Source organism: Artibeus jamaicensis, unplaced genomic scaffold (genome assembly GCF_021234435.1).
Source record: "Artibeus jamaicensis isolate MK-2021 breed Jamaican fruit bat unplaced genomic scaffold, CSHL_Jam_final contig_845, whole genome shotgun sequence".
Taxonomy (NCBI): Eukaryota; Metazoa; Chordata; class Mammalia; order Chiroptera; family Phyllostomidae; genus Artibeus; species Artibeus jamaicensis.
The window spans coordinates 310,111-323,618 of record NW_026521983.1 but is presented as its reverse complement, the minus strand read 5'-3'; positions in this window follow the sequence as shown (position 1 = coordinate 323,618).

Here is a 13,508-nt window from a genome sequence, read left to right as displayed (position 1 = left end):
TATTTTTTTATTTGTTGTTCAAGTTCAGTCGTCTCCATTTTCACCCCACCATTCACCCCCACCTGACCCATCCCTACATTCCAACCTCAAAACTACCCCCTTGGGCTTTGTCCATATGTCCTTTATACATGTTCCTTGATTGCCCTTCCCCTATTTTCCTCTATTATCCTTCTCCCCACTCCTCTCTGGTTATTGTCATTTTGTTCTTTATTACAATCTTTCACGTTGTATATTGCTTGCTTGTTTGCTTTGTTTATTAGAATCCACTTATAGGTGATATCATATGGTATTTGTCTTTCACTGTCTGGCTTATTTCACTTAGCATAGTGTTCTCTAGTTCCATCCATACTGTTGCAAAGGGTAGAAGCTCCTTTATTTCTGCTGCATAGAATGCCATTGTGTAAATGTACCATTGTTTTTTGATCTATTCATTTAATGATGGGCACTTGGATTGCTTCCAGCACTTATCTAATGTAAATGGTGCTGCTGTGAACATCAGGGTATGAAGGTTCTTTTGAGCTGCTGTTTCATGATCCTTAGGTTATAATCCCTTCAGTGGTATTGCTTGGACAAAAGGCAGTTCCATTTTTAGTTTTCTGAGGAAATTCCACATTGTTTTTCACAGTGGCTGCACCTGTCTGCATTCCCACAAACAGTGCATCAGGGTTCTCTTAGCTACACAACCTGATCAACAATTGTTGGTTGTTTGTTTATGATTGCTAGTCTCACCAGTGTGATGGGTTATATCATAGTGGCTTTAATTTGCATCTATTTAATGGCCAGTGATGCTGAGCATCTTCTCTTATGTCTTTGAGCTCTCAGTATGACCCCTTTGGAGATGTGTCTGTTAAGGTCCTTTGTCCATTTTTTGAGTTGCATTTTTTTCCCCTGAAGTGGAGTCCTGTAAGTTCTTTATGTATTTTGGAGATAAAACCCTTGTCCAAGGTATCAATTGCAAATGTTTTCTCATACAATTGGCTCTCTTTTCATTTTAATGCTGTTTTCTTTATCTGTGCAGAAACTTTTTATTTAGACGAGGAACTGTTTATTTTTCTTTTTGTTGTGTCTTTTACTATAGCGGATATAACAGTGAAAATACTGCTGCATGGAACATCAGACATTCTCCCATGTATGTTCTTCGCTGGGGCTTTTATGGTGTCTTGACTTATATTACAATCTTTTATGCATGTTGACTTAATATTTGTGTATGGTATAAGTTGGTGATCGAGTTTCATTGATTTGCCTATAGCTGTATAGATGTCCCAGCACCACTTGTCAAAGAGGCTATTTTTCCTCCATTTTATATTTTTGCCCCCTTTCTTGAGTATTAATTGACTGTAGAGTCTTGGGTTTATTTCTGGGATCTCTATTCTGTTCCATTGATCTATGTGCCTGTTCTTATGCCAGTACCAGGGTGACTTGATTCCATTGGAGCCATAGTATAGCTTTTAAATAAAGTATTGTGATATCTCTAACTTTGTTCTTCTTCTGGAAAATTGCTGTGACTATTCTGGTGTCATTTACCATTTCACATAAATTTTTGAAATGTTTGCTCTATGTTTTTTTTCAAATAAGTCTTTGGAATTTTAATAGGGATTGTGTTGAATCTATAAATTGCTTTGGGTAATATGGACATTTTGTTGATGTTAATTCTTCCAATATATTATCCCAGCATATGCTTCCATTTCTTGGTGTATTCCTTAATTTCTTTCTACAGGTGAAAGACTCAGAAATACTCTTTGGTAAGGCTTATTTCTAGGTACATTATTTTTCTCATTGCTATAGTAAATAAAATTTTGCCTGGTTTTCATTCTGATCTTTTATTGTAGATGTATGAAAATGTCTTTGAAGTATTAATATTGACTTTGAATCCCACTATTTTGCCAAATTTACTTGCTAGGTTGACTAGGTTTTTTTTTTTTTTTGGTTTTTTTTTTGGTGCAATCTATAGGATTTTCTATACACACTATCATGTCATCAGCAAACAGTGACAGTTTTACTTCCTCCTTTCCCATTTAGATACTATTTTTCGCTTTCTTATCTGACCTCTGTGGCTAGTACTTCAAATGCCATATTGAATAGAAGTGGTGAATGCAAACAACCTTTCCTCATTACTGATCTTAGTGGGAAAGCTTTCAGTGTTTACCTGTTTAGTATGATAGTGGCTGAACGTCTCCCTTATAAAGCTTTTATCATGTTGTGGAATAGTCCTCCTACTCCCACTTTGCTGAGTGTTTTTATCATAAATGGGTGGTGTCTATAATCAAATGCTTTTTCCCACAACCAGTGATATGATTGTGTGATTTTTTCTTTCCTTTCGTTTATGTGATTTATTACCTTTATTGATTTGAGAATATTGTACCATCCTTGCATCCCTGGGATGAACCCCACTTGGCCATGCTGTATGATCTTTTTAATGTGTTGATGTGTGTGGTTTACTAATATTTCATTGTGGATTTCAGCATCTATGTTCATCAGCAATATTGACCTGTAGTTTTCTTTCTTTATTCAGTCTTTATGTTCTTTTGGAATTAGGATGATGCTGGTTTCATAAAAGGAGTTGGGGAGTCTTCCCTTTTGTATTTTTAAAAATAGTCTCAGAAGGGTAAGGGTTAGCTCTTCCTTAAGTGTTTTGTAAACTTCTCCTGTGAAACCATTCAGTCCATGGCTGTAGTGGTGTGAGGAGATTTTTTATTATTGTTTTGATTTCACTAGCTGTTATTTGTCTGTGCAAGCTTTCTTCTTGTTCTACATCCAGTTATTGAAGATTGCATTTTTCTAGAAATTTGTCCATTTCACCCTGGTTTTTATTTTTTTGTCATATCGATGTTTGGAAAAAATATTACATTATTTTTATCTCTGTGGTATCAATTGTAATCTCCCTCATTTCTGATTTTGTTTATTTAGGTTCTCTCTCATTCTTTCTTGATGAGTCTGCTTAAAAGCTTGTTGATTTCATTTATCTTCTCAAATAACCAGCTCCTGGATTTATTGATTTTTGCATTGTTGTTTTATTCTCTATGTCATTTAATTCTACTCTCATTTGGGTTTTTTTTTTCCTTCTGTGTACTTGCTTTGGGCTTTATTCATTATTGTTCTTCCAGTTCTTGTTGATGTAGGCTTAAGTTGTTTATTTAATTTTTTTCTATATTTTTAGGTAGGCCTGTATTGCTATGAACTTCCCTCTGAAGCCTGCCCTTGCTCTGTCCAATAAGTTTTGGACTGTTGTAAGTTCATTTTAATTTGTTTCCAGATAGTTTTTGATTTCTTTCTTGATCTCATTGTTAGCCCATTTACTGTTTAATAGCATGCTATTCAATCTCCATGATTCTGAGTGCTTTTAAGTTTTTTTTTCTGCTTCAGGTTGGTTTCCAGTTTCAGTTCCATGTGGTCCAAGAACATGTACAATATAATTTAAATTTTCTTGAATTTGTTGAGGGTTGTTTTTTTTCTATTATGTGGTCTATCTTTAATGATGTTCCATATGCATTCGAAAAAATGTGTATTTTGCTTCTTTGGGATGAAAGAATGCATATCTTTAATTTTTATAATTTATTTTTAGAGAGAGGGGAAGAGAAGGAGAAAGAATGGGAGAGAAACACCAATGTGTGGTTGCCTCTTATGTGTCCCCTATTGGAGACCTGGCCAGCAACCCAGACATGTGCCCTGACTGGGAATCAAACCAGCCACAGTTTGCTTCACAGACCTGTGCTCAATCTACTGAGCTACACCAACCAGGGCAGGATATCTATCTATATATATCTATATCTTTCCATATGACCATATCTATATGTATATACATACATATACACATACGCATACACATATACATAAACATGTATATTAAATTCTGTTGTTCCAGGACATTGTTCTATACTGCAACACTTTATTGATATTTTGTTTTAAATATTTATCTATTTTTGACAAAGGGATATTAAATTCCCCTAGTATAAGTGTGTTGCTGTCTGTATACTTCTTGAAGTCCTCCAAGATTTGCCTTGTGCATTTGGTTGCTTCTATGTTGGGTGCATATGCGTTTACATTTTTTATGTCTCCTTGTTGCATTCTTCCCTTGAGTATTATGAACTGTCTTTTATGTCTCTTTTTATGGCTTTTGTTTTGCAGCCTATTTTGCCTGATAGAAGTATTGCTACCTTAGTGGGTTTTTTTCTTGTCTATTTGCTTGGACTATTTCTTTAGATTTTTATTTATTTATCTTTAGAGGGGAAGGGAAGGAGAGAGGGGGAGGTTGCCTTCTGTGCGTCCCCTGCTGGGAACTGGACCCAGGCATGTGCCCTGACTGGGAATTGAGCTGCAATTGTCTGATTCGCAGGCCTGCGCTCAATCCACTGAGCTGCACCAGCCAGGGCTTTGGAATATTTTTTCCAACCTTTCACTTTCAGCCTCTGTAGGTCTTTTTTCTTGAGGTGGGTCTCTTTTCAGTAGCATATGTGTGGATCATATTTTCTTATTAATTAAGCTACCTTATGACTTTTGATTGAAACTTTTAATCCTTTAACATTTAAGGTTATTGCTGAGAGGTATTTATTCATTTCCCCCTTTTTGTACCTGTGTCCTCTTTCTCTCAATCTTTTTCTTTCACTTCTTATAGCAGGCCCCTTAGCATTAATTGAACTACTGGTCCGGTTGAGTGCATTCCTCCAGACTTCTTTTGTTTGGGAAGCTCTTTATTCCACCTTTCATTTTAATTGCTTACCTTGCTGGGTTGAGTAGTATTGGTTGCAGGAGTTTGCTTTTCATTAGTTGAAATATTACATACTGTTCTCTTCTAGCCTGAAATTTGTCTCTTGATAAAATAGCTTCTATCCTTATTGGTGCTCTCTTGTATATTACTTGTCATTTTTCCTTTGCTGTTTTTAAGATGACCACATTGTCTTTAACTTGGCATTTTATTTATAATTTGTCTTTGAGTAGTCCTCTTTAAATTAATTTTGTTTGAGCTTCCTGAACTGAAGCAACTTTCCCCCTTTGTAGGTTTGGAAACTTTTCTGTCATCACTTTTTTTTTTTAATGTTCCTTTTCTTCTCTTTCTGGTATTCCTATGGTTCAAATGTTGTGTTTCATGTTGTCTTGAAATTCCCTTAGGCTGTCTTCATATATTTTGAGTCATTTCTCATGCAGCTACGCTACCTATGTGTTTCTTTCTACCTTTTTTTCCAGCTCACAAATTCCATCCTCTACTTCATCCAGCCTGCTTTTAATTCCTTCTAATGTTTTTTTTTCCAGAAATTGTAGTCTTATCTTTTTCCTGGTTACTGTTTACAGTTTCTGTTTCCTTTTTCATACTATTGTATTTCTCCCTCAGTTCCTTATACTTGTCTGTGAGTTCCTCGAGCATCCTTATTACCATCATTTTGAATTCTATATCTCATAGTTTGCTTGCCTCAAATTCATTCAGCTCTTGTAGTGTGGATTCTTCTCTGGTGGGCTGTTCTCTACTGGTGCCCCTGGCCGCCAACGATAAGAATAAGTCTACCAAGAAATAATCCGCTCCAAAAGGAAAGGTGGCCAATCTTTCAAAAGTGAAGGCCCAGGAATCTTTTCCTCAATGAGCTTTTAATGGATTTAATTTGCATAGTAATACAGGGTGTATACATAAAGCTTATCAATCATTGTCAGGCAGAAATGCCCAAACAATAGACAATATTCAAAGAACTCTGAGGGATTACTTTGAATCGGGGTCAGATAGCTAAAGGGCCATAAAACTTTGGAGAAACAAACTCATTATATGCTTGGACCCTTATCATTTAAATTGAGACAATTAGCAAAGTAGGTTTCATAGGATTTTATGCATCCTTTCTTAGGCCTGATTACCCCAGGGAAAATGCCCTTTACAGCATAGGGCCACACCCATCTCCCTCATTGTTTCAGGCTTAAGTCAGACAGAGGAAGTAAGGCAGCCAAAAGATTATGAGACTTCTTGTAGACAGAATGAGGAGTCAGGATATGTCAAAGACAAGGGGTGAGGGTCCATCACCCCCTTTTCTATAGACTTCAATCCATCCCTGAGGACCCCTTCATGACCATGACTGTCTTAGATCATCCCTCCTTTGAGGAATCTTACCTTTCATTGGCTAACCAGTCATCCATTGGGGGCCTAGTAGGGTGATGTGAAAGGGGGCAGAGGTGGTGCCCCTACAGGAAGATAAACTTTGTTTCCTAAGTGGCTTAAGGTCCCAAGGTCTTTATACTCAACCTTAGCTATGAGGTATTACAGTTTGTGAAACCAGGCAGTAGTGATGTTCCCAACAGGGGTAGTGAGTAATATCTGTTTCCCAAATCATTTGAGGTTACAACTCTCTGGGGTTAATGCCCAGAGTAGGGTGATTTGCATTCCCCAGAGTAAGGAGGTCCTGGCCCCAGGTATTAAGTTGGGGAATGAAGGATATAAGTCTGAATTTGTCCAACTTGCCCATCAAGACCAAAACCTTAAGAGTCCACACACTTTTGTGGGGCTGAGAAATGCCCCCTATCCCAGTTATAGAAATGTAAACAAAACAGAAATTACTTTCTCAAAATTAAGCATGCCAGCAGCCTTCCAAAGCTGGGGGACTGCTGCCCCTTACCTCAGAGATGACCTGGCTGGAACTACACTTCATGACATTTGGTCTGCACCACTTCCAAGTCTGCTGCTTGGCAATGCATGGAACTGCACCCTGGGGGCTGATGCAGCATGCCAGGACATGTGCCTGGCCCTGGGCGTGGGGGGGGGTTGCTCCCACACACATGAGAATGAGGGGAGGCAAGGGGGACCAATCCTTTCCTCCATCACTGTCACCCTTCCATGGTAGAAAAACCTGGCTCTGTGGTGCTTTGAGTGTGCGTGCACTGGCACTCACCAGGCACAGCTGTGATGCCTGTTGCTGCTGGGGCAACCCACGGGAAGGGTCCAGCTGGTGTCCAGAGTTGCTGTCACCATTCCATAGGTCCCTTTTCTATTTGTCTAAGCTTTACTGATTATGAGGGCTTCTCTGATCTCCTTTTTTCCATATTTCCAAATCTAAAGATTCTTTATCAGGGAGATATACAGCAGCCTTAACAAGCTACTGAATTAGACTAAAACATTTCTCCTGTTCTTTAGAGAGTCCGTTCCCTATGGCTGGGGAGTTTTAGAAAGCTTTAAAGACATTCCTTAACAAATAAAAGAATCTTTTCTGAAATGCCTCCCACTGCAAACCCAGAAATTACAAAACCAGTTTTTCACTATCAGCTTTTTCTTATGCAGGTGGACAGAACCTGCGTGCAACTGATATTTATATTGATATTGATAATCATGGCAATCGAAGTGGTATCATTATAATGATAGAATTGGGTAAGAGATCTTGGCCTAATATCTTAGATGGAAACTCTTCCTTATCAATGGCCATCAGCTTTTTGGAAGACCTTGGGTCACTTTATTGTCATGGCCTTTGTGAATTCAATCTCCCAAAGGCATCTAACAGGAGGCATCTGGTTTATTTACAGATACAATGTTATGGTGTGTGGACATCCACCATAAATACAGAAAATAAGAAGAATGATTGCATGTAAGAAAATTATGATAATGATAATGACTGCAGTAGTGGTAATGATGATATGATGATGAAGATGATGGGTATTTTGATGACGATGATGATGATGATCATAATGGAGGTAATAAATGTTATGGTAATAATGATGATGGTGCTAGTGGTGCTGGTGCACTGAGACATGGCTCTTGGTGCTATAACACTATGGCTCCTCTTACAGACACACCTTCACCAGGGTTCTACCAGTCAAGATGCACTTTCTTACCTGTAAGTATTTTAAAAAATTATAAATGAGCCTCAGTGAATTATGCAGTTCTTGTGACTCACAGCATAATCAGACAAGTAATGACCTCAGATACATGCATTCCCTAGTCCCCTGGACCTATGAAGTTGCTACTAAATATAATAAGGATACTTAAAATGTGACTGTGGGTATCGCAGAATACCCTTTCTACAATTTATGAGTCTTCTGACCCTACAAAGTCAAAGGCTGATAGATGTTCCAGGTTCCAGCACAATCTAAGATATCACAACATTATTTTCTGCCCTCCCTCAGGGAAAGATCTTAAGGAAGGTACTCATCTCAGACCACAATCTTGTGAGTGTTTCTTATGCTTGGGCTGTACTGATGTCATCACACGGCAGGGAGAAGTGTGGAGACACTGTTGACAATGGAAGTCCCACATCCATCCTGCACTATGTTCCTATGACAACTGAACGAATCAGATACCTGGCACTGCCATCTACACACATTTATTCCTGGGAAGTCTGGAGGTCAGAGTGAATGCGTCAGCTGAAATGATGTTCATTCACTGTTCATGTAATTCATCACCTTGCATGGTGTTCTTTTTTCCACTTTGCACACTGATGCATTCAGTGCACCAGGTTCAAGTTCAGTAGATGCCTCTCAGGTATGAACTTAATGACAGACTCCCATGGGTCACATGCAGATGTGAGTGTAGACAGTGAAAAAGAGGGGAGATGGTTCTTCTGAAATTAACTATCAAAGAAGCACGGAGCCCACCTTACTATTCTCCAGCTTCCTGATTCAGGCTACATCACATGTCCATGTAAACACAGATCCTGATGGAATGTATCAGTCTGGACCACCATTGAAAATGGTTTGATATAAAGTTCCATCTAACAGCTCCAGTAATGGGCATTTATTTGAATAATTTATCCATCCCGAGATCAATGGATAAAAAAAACTATGCTCTTCACATCAATTATGAATTTATTTGTATGTGTTATTTTATATTAATGGTTTAAATCAAGTTTTCCAAAATCAAATTCCTAATATTTCAATCTACTTAGTCCTCAAATTATACCTAAAACCTCAACAAAGCAGACCTAGTAGTGACTGAGTTTCTTCTGTGTCCCAAATGTTTGAAACTTGTTTGACCACAGAGAAAGAGGAATGAGACAGTGAGGCTGCTGCAGACTCGGCACCAAACTCATTGAGTGAACATGACCTATGAGCTCTTCTGCTTCTCTGTGGAGTTCACTCTTCTGTCTCTTAATGATCTACACAGATGGTTCACCTCCTCCAACGTTGGGTTTACAAACTCTAGGTACACGCTCTGTATTCAGTTCTTATTCTGAGTACTTTGTAGGAGAAATAGGTTCCAATGAAAATTTCCATCTCTGCACTTGTTCATTCTTGTTCCTTAATGACAAGGTCTAAAAGGGCCCTGTTTATGGGAGAGGTCTGTATAGTTTCTATCCCCTACTGCAACAAACTAAGGAGATTCCACACTTTCACTTCAGATTTCTCATGTGTGCACAGGAGGAGAAAGAGGGATGAACTTTAATATGTCAGCATTAAATATCAAAAACTAGAGCCTGACCATTTGTTCCACTTAACACCTAGAAAACAGGAGCGAGAATGCAGATCTACCTACCATTATGGTTAGAAAACAATTTTAGCCCTTAAAAATGACAATAATTGTTATTTTAAGCAATAAGGGAAACTAATAATAAATTACATGACATAATATTTCCAAGTCTAGTGTCGAAGTGTGTACCCTGTAAGGTCCTCAGTTTGCTCTGGAGATCTTGGGTCCCCATTCTGCTCCCAAAGCAAGAAACTTCCACATGATTATGGGGATCTTTCATTTGGGGAGCTCTGCTCCATGGGAGTAGCCTTCCATCTGGGTGGAATCATGATTTGACTCATTTGTTATTGATATGAGCTGGTGTTTGTGTCACTCCAAAACTCAAATATTAACAGCGGATACCCACATGGTGGTTTAGGAGGTGGGGCCTTGAGGCGAGTGTCCTTCCAAAGGTGTATCTCTCATGGACAAAATCAAGGTTTTTATAACAGAGGACAGAGGAAGTTGTGTTGCTCTGTCCACACTCTGGCATAATAGCAAAAAAATAATAGCTGTTTAGAAACTCGGTTCTTACTAGACATCACAACTGCCAGCATTTATTATTGGATTTCCCACCAACAGATCTGTGCTAAATGCATGTCTGTTGTTGGCAATGATTCAGCCCACAATGCTTTGTTACAGCCTCCAGAGTGGATTAGGGTTGTAGAGTAACATGACCACAAAGATTGGCTCCCTGGAGATTTTACTGCCATATTTGTTGTGAAATGAACAGCATGAGCTTCCTTTGAGTGATGTCCAAGGGCAGTTTTTCTCTGGTCTTTTCTTACTCACAAAAAGTCTCCAGGTTGAAGGTCATAGGAAGCTCCTAAACACATGTAGCAGGAAGGAAGCATTAGAAGTGGGTATAATCCAAGAACACCTGTGTTACTTGCCACATCAGCATGGAGCCAGGTGTAGGTTTGGTGGGGGGTAAGATTTATAAGTTCATGGTCCTCCCAGTCACCATCTCATAAGGACATCTCTGATGCTCTTGAAGGTGTGAACATTAACACCATTCAGAAGGAGCATTGTCCAAGGGGGTTTGAGGCTTCACTTAGATTTGATCATTTTGACAAGTATTTCATTTTTTAAAACTTCCCAGAGATTGTATATAATAATGACAGTGTGGCATTTGGATGGTAGTAACCCCTTACTGAATAATCATTACTGTGCTGTGTTCACTTAAATCACTTGATGTAACAGCTGGTAAGCCACTGGGAGAAGAGGAGGAAGAGGTTGAGCACAGAGGGTGTCCAGGGGAGTCAAAATGCTCTATATTTGTTCATATCTTTTTGGCACACTTTCTTGATTCTGATGAACTCTCAGTATACAGATGAGCATTGGGCAGAGATTCTGTCTTCAAAGCACAAAGCGCAGTCCTTGCAGTGTCCACTGTCCTCAGCCCTGGGAGGCTGATGGTGTGGATGAACCTTTCTTTGTGAGTCGACACATGGACAAGGCTGCACAGGTCATTTATTTTGAGATGAAGAGCATGAGGCAGTATGCAAGGAGAGTATCATTGTGTTAAACTGACCAATGGTAGAAATTAGCAATGACGACTCTACAGCACGCACATTAACCAGCATGTTATAAAATTCTCCACTGTCTCAATGATGGTCCTTGTCCTTCTGAGTTGAGTGGGGATTCTCACCTATGGACTTCACTTCTATGTCCATAAGGGAGGAGCTCATGCAAGTGGGTTATCCCATTTGCTAATAAACCAGGCTCTGCCACTGTTCCAGCACCTTTGGGAGGGCTGCCTCTGTCACCCTGCAACCTGGATCTCTGAAGTTTACATCTACTGCTTCATTTAACACACAGGAATCATCATGAACTTTGGGCTGAGCTAAGCACTTGGTCTGATTCTTTTACCAACAACATTATGAAGAATCTAGGGATTGAGTTTGTGTGTGCCCCATTCCCAATGAGAATAATTTGTCTGTAAATGTTCAAAATGAGTTACAGCTGATGAAGTCTAAGGGACACCTCAGACAGCCTGTGAATCTCTGAGACTCTGCTGTAATGGCTCTGGATTCAAGTTCTGTGACTATTATATAATCTGTATCTGCCACCCTCTAGGAAAAATACTGCAGTTGGTAGGTGTTATTAGAAAAAAGGCTGACCATTACACTACAGAATACACTGAATCAGTGAAAGACAGTTTCACTATCTCCAGAGACAACTCCCAAAGCACCATCTATCTGTAAATGAGAGCCAAGGACAGAGCCTTATATTACTGCACAAGAAATACAGAGTGGAAGGGAGTGTGAGCCCAGTCGCTATTCTTTGGCAGGAGGAGCTGAATCCAAAGGGGGGGAAAAGGGCCAATGGGTTAAGCAGGAGCTGGGCACATGGGGGTTAAGGCATAGCTTCATCTCTGTCCCAGGAGCTTCCTCTCCATCTGACACTGAAGATGTAGATCCTAAGAAAGCAATCACTATCATGAGTTTATGTGGATGTGCTTCCTCTAGCTTAACGCACAAGTCAGACAAACGACTTCTCTGCCTGAGGAATGCTTCCCCTAAACAGCTTTATTGTGAGAGTTGGTGTTTGTTTTAGTCACTGGATCACAAGGTGTGATCAAAATATCTGGCTGAAATTATTTATTTTCATATTGAGTTTGCAATTGAACTTAACCTTTGAACTGGTGTCTCAGAAAGGCTGATTTCAACAATGTGGATGGGCACCTTCCACTCCAATGTGGGACTGACTGGAACAAACAGTGAAAGAGAAAATTAACCTCTCCACTCTTTGCACTGGAATTTGGAGCTTGGAAACAGATATTCTCCTGACCCGGACACCTAGATCCTCAGCATTCAGACCAGGCTTCGTTAAGAAAGCAGCTGTTTTGTGTCTGCTGCCTGCAACCCCAGCTCATGGGCCTTTGGGATGCCTCACAGTCACAATGAGATCATCAACTATTTATAAATCAAAATACACATTCTGTGTGCCAGTTTCTCTGAAGAACCAGGACCAATGGTATCATAAAGCAGAGCTTGTACAAGTTTTCCCACCAAAGCCCACACAATTGTTCACATGAAAGAGTAGTGGACACATGGTGAACAAAGTAAAGGAATGGGAACTTCTTCTGCAAGCCATACATGCTTTGACAGAGTCAGGGAAGAAAACTGGCTCAGGGCTTTATTTTTTTTTTTTGATGTGGTGGGAGAGAGGACTTCTGCCTAGAGTGGCTTGTGTGATTCCAATCTCCCACCGACATCTAAGGCTAGATTCCAATCTCCCACTGACATCCAATCTCCCACAGTTTATTATGATGGGATTCCCTGTGTGGGACAGATAAAGAAGAGGCAGGAACGACCCATCAGTTGTCAGCAGTGAAACACAAAATGAAATAGAGTCTCACTCCCTATTCCACCTAACAACTGTAAACAAGGAACAGATGTGAGATAAGGAGACATTATGTGTGAACAACCACCATTTGCATAGAAAATGAAAACTATGATTATAAGTAAGCAAATGATGATGAAGATGAAAAAGATAATGAGTTTGACAATGAGCTGAGACAAGGATGTTGGTCCTATTAAACTATAGCTCCTCATACGGACACACCATCACCATGGCTCTTACAGGCAGAAGTGTCCTCTCTTCCCTGTAACTGATGAAAATTTTCATAAATGGAGCCCTAGTCAATCACAAAGCTCATGTGATTCATGCTGTAACTATGTCAGTAAAAATACCAAAACTGTCTAGGTCTGATTATCTGGAACTTGTGACACTTTTACATTATTTAACAGACACACTGTGAAAATGTGTATGTGGGTAACAAGGAGTCCCCTTCCCACTCCTGTGCAATGACATATTCCTTATTTCTGTTGATCTGTACCTGTAGAATTCCAAATTTTTTCTTTATAACCAACTTGCATTTCTAATTATTTAGATATTCTCTTAAATGACATAAACTGTCTCTACCATGCCTTGTACTTCCTTCTAGGTTTTCACATAAAAAGTCTTTACACCCAAATGTTTAGTAACTAAATTCATAAAAATGGGGCATATTCCTGTATGTGAATCAGAGAAAGCCCAGCATCCTGCCCTTAGCCAGCTCCAAAGTCACTCCAAGATTGTGGGTAATTTTTCCAGCAGC